Genomic DNA, 3,441 nt, shown 5'->3' on the forward strand with positions numbered 1-3,441 from the left:
CACACACACACACACACACACACACACACACAAGTTAGAGGACAACCCCAAGTGTCATTGCTCTGGTGCCAACCACTGTCTCTAGGTCAGTGGTTCTCAACAGTTTGATTTGTTGGTCAAAATTCCTTTGGGGGCTACACAACCCTCTAAGACCATCAGAAAACACAGATATCTATGTTATGATTCATAACAATAGCAAAATTAGAGTTATGAAGTAGCAATGGAAATAATTTTAAGGCTAGGGGTCACCACAACATGAGGAACTGTATTAAAGGGCTGCAGCATTAGGGAGGTTGAGAACCACTGTTCTAGGTGGTCCAGATTTCTCAAATAGGTTAGCTAGACTGACAATCTCTAGGGATCCTTCTGTTCTACCTCCCCAGTGCTAGGATTACAAGTGTGGACCACTGTGTCTGGATTTTTTTATTTTTTTGAGACAGGGTTTCTCTGTGTAGCCCTGACTGTCCTGGAACTTGCTCTATAGACCAAGCTGGCCTCAAACTCAGAGATCCACCTGCCTCTACCTCCCACATACTGGTATTAAAGGTGTGTGCCCTCATGCCTGTCTAGATTTTTTTTTAAAGGATAGGTGTGTGTGTGTGTGTGTGTGCATCCATGTGTGTGTGTGTGTGTGCATCCGTGTGTGTGTGAACAAAGCCCAGAGGCCAGAAGAAGACACTGGATTTCTTGGAGTGAGAGGGCCTGGGTTTGGTTTCCAGCATGTATGTCTGGCTGCTAACACCCATCTGAAACTCCAGCTTCTGGTGATCCAGTGTCCACTTCTGGCCTCCTCAGGCACCTGCATACACTTGGTGCACACATGAACCTGCGAACCCTCATAAGCAAAGTGTTCACACATAAAAACAAAATTAACCATAAAGAGATCTTCACAACAAATGGGAAACTCACATGCACAGATGTAAGCACACGCATGGTGTGGGATTCCCTCTGTATGCTGTGAACATGTTTAATTACCATTGGCTAATAAAGAAACTGTTTTGGCCAAGGGCTTAGCAGAGCAAAAAAATCTGAACAGAAATATATAGAGAGAGCAGGTAGAGTCAAGGAGACATCATATGGTTGCCAAAATAGAAAGACACCAGCCAGAACCTTACCAGGTAAGCCTCAGCTAATTCAAGATATAAGAGCTAGCTACAAATATGCCTGAATCATTGGCCAAACAGTGCTGTAATTAATATAGTTTCTGTGTGATTATTTGGGTCCGAGCGGCCAGGAAACGAACAAGCAATCTCTGTTTACATGCACATGCACACACCTCATTAAAAATAAGTTCAAACCTACAGGGCGGGTGACTTTAATCTCTGCAACTACCTAGGTGGAGGGGGCTGACACCCTACCTTGTGCTGTTTTTCCTCCCAAGAGCAAGTGTACCTTGGGGATTATCCACCACTTAAAAAGCCAATCGACAAGTCTGGAGACCTGGACCAGATACATCAATCAACACAGGAAATATGGAAGCACCAGTGAAAGGTCCAGGCTGAATAACAAGGTCAAGGGCGTGACACGTGTTCCATTGTATGAAACTGTATGTTTTCTGCATTGCCCCTTCCTTAAGACCCAGGAAATAAACACACAAGTCTCAGGAGGTTCCTGAATTTAAAAGATTCATGAGCACCCTCCACTGAGGTTATACAGTCAGCCATGATTGCTGGACGGATACTCTCAGACAGGCTGAGCTGTCTGCCATTGTGCTGGGAGCTTCAGAGGTACAGATTTTGTGTGTTGTTGCTCTGCTGAATGATTCAGCTGCCTTGGGGTCATCCATGCTCCTGGAACTCCTTACTTATACTCTGATAAGTAACGCTCAGAAACTCATTTGCCAGACTAGATTTGGGAGGAATTGTTTTCTCTGTTGTTATTGCCTTATCTAAATGAAGAGTGCTTGTTTACAACTCCTGAGGAAAAAAAAATCACACAACAGCCACCTGCTGGGCTTTATTCAGAGCTTGTGTATGGGAGGTAACCACTGTACCAAAAGTTACAGCCCCAGCCATCCTGGGGGGTTTTATTTATTTTTTGAGACAGGGTTTCTCTGTAGCTTTGGAGCCCATCCTGGAACTTGCTCTGTAGAGTAGGCTGGTCTTGAATTCACAGAGACCTGCCTTCCTCTGCCTCCCAAGTGTTAGGAATATTTCCTAATGCAAGCTCTCCACCGACACATAATCCCAATCAAGCAAAATCAAAACAAGCCAAATTAAGAGATATCCAGGTTTAATGGGAGTTCTGCGCTCTTGGGTGGCCCCAAGGGGGAACCGGGAAGCCGCACAAACCACTGGGAGGGAGAAAAGGAGCCCACATGTTCCTCTTTTGGGAGTTCACTTAAATATTCTGTGGGAGTTGTCCTGAGCTCCCCTCCCCCCAGGGAGGGGTCAGGGACCTGGCCTGCTGGGATTTGGAGTCCAGAGTACTAACTCTCAGGGTCAGGGGGCTAGGATAGATGTAAGGGGCCTGGGGCCTAAACTCCTAATTTAACACTGAGTGCTGGGATTAAAGGTGTGCACCCCCACTGCCTGGCTTTGTTGTTTTGTTTTTGATACAGGGTCTCACTATGTAGCTCTGGATGGCCAGGAACTTCTATGCAGATCAGGCTGGCCCTGAACTCACTGAGACCTCCTGGCTCTGCCCCCAGCATACTGGGACTGTAGGTGAGCATCACCATGCCCAGCTCATCCTGGGTACTTGGATGCAGTGACTAGGAACAATTCTGTCACTTAAGAAAACTCTTAGACAGTCAGTGAACTGGAAGGGAAACAGGGAACAGAAACATAAATTGACCCAGATTCTGGATAGTTTCTTATCTCTGTCAGCCTGGCAGCCACCTGCTGTGGACCTGGTAGGATCTGGCAACTGTATTGGTTAATGCCACAGCCTCCCAAGGCCATAAGGAAGCTTGCAGGGTCAATCCAGGATGAGCCGCTGGAATGGAGTAGCCCTTCAATTGTTGATACTGACTCAGCATGGCCACTAGGGGGCAGCGCAACACAGTGGTTGCCAGCACAGATCTTCCTAACTAGAACGAAGTCTTTTTCTGGTGAACTTGGAGGCACAAGCCTGTAATCACAGCTGAGGCAGGAGTTTCAAGTCTGATTTTTGTGGCCACGATTAAAAAACAAACAAAACAACAACAAAAGAGTAAAAGCCACACGGGCGAAAGGGCTTTCCTCTTTCTGGTTACTGTCCCATACCTAGGGAGATCACAGGTGCAGGAGACAGTTTGCCACATCGAATCCACAGTCAGCTTTGAGGAACGGGTGCACCCGTGCTGCCCGTGGCCCCGTGATTGTGCAGCCCAGGACCTGGAGCTGTCCGCAAAGGCTGGGTCAGTTAGCAGTCCAGACAATCACCACACACACAAGCACACAAGCACACAGGTCAAGTGATCTGGGCAGACCCTCAGTTAAAATTCCCTTCTCAGGTGAG

This window comes from Microtus ochrogaster, chromosome 5 (assembly GCF_000317375.1).
Source record: "Microtus ochrogaster isolate Prairie Vole_2 chromosome 5, MicOch1.0, whole genome shotgun sequence".
NCBI lineage: Eukaryota > Metazoa > Chordata > Mammalia > Rodentia > Cricetidae > Microtus > Microtus ochrogaster.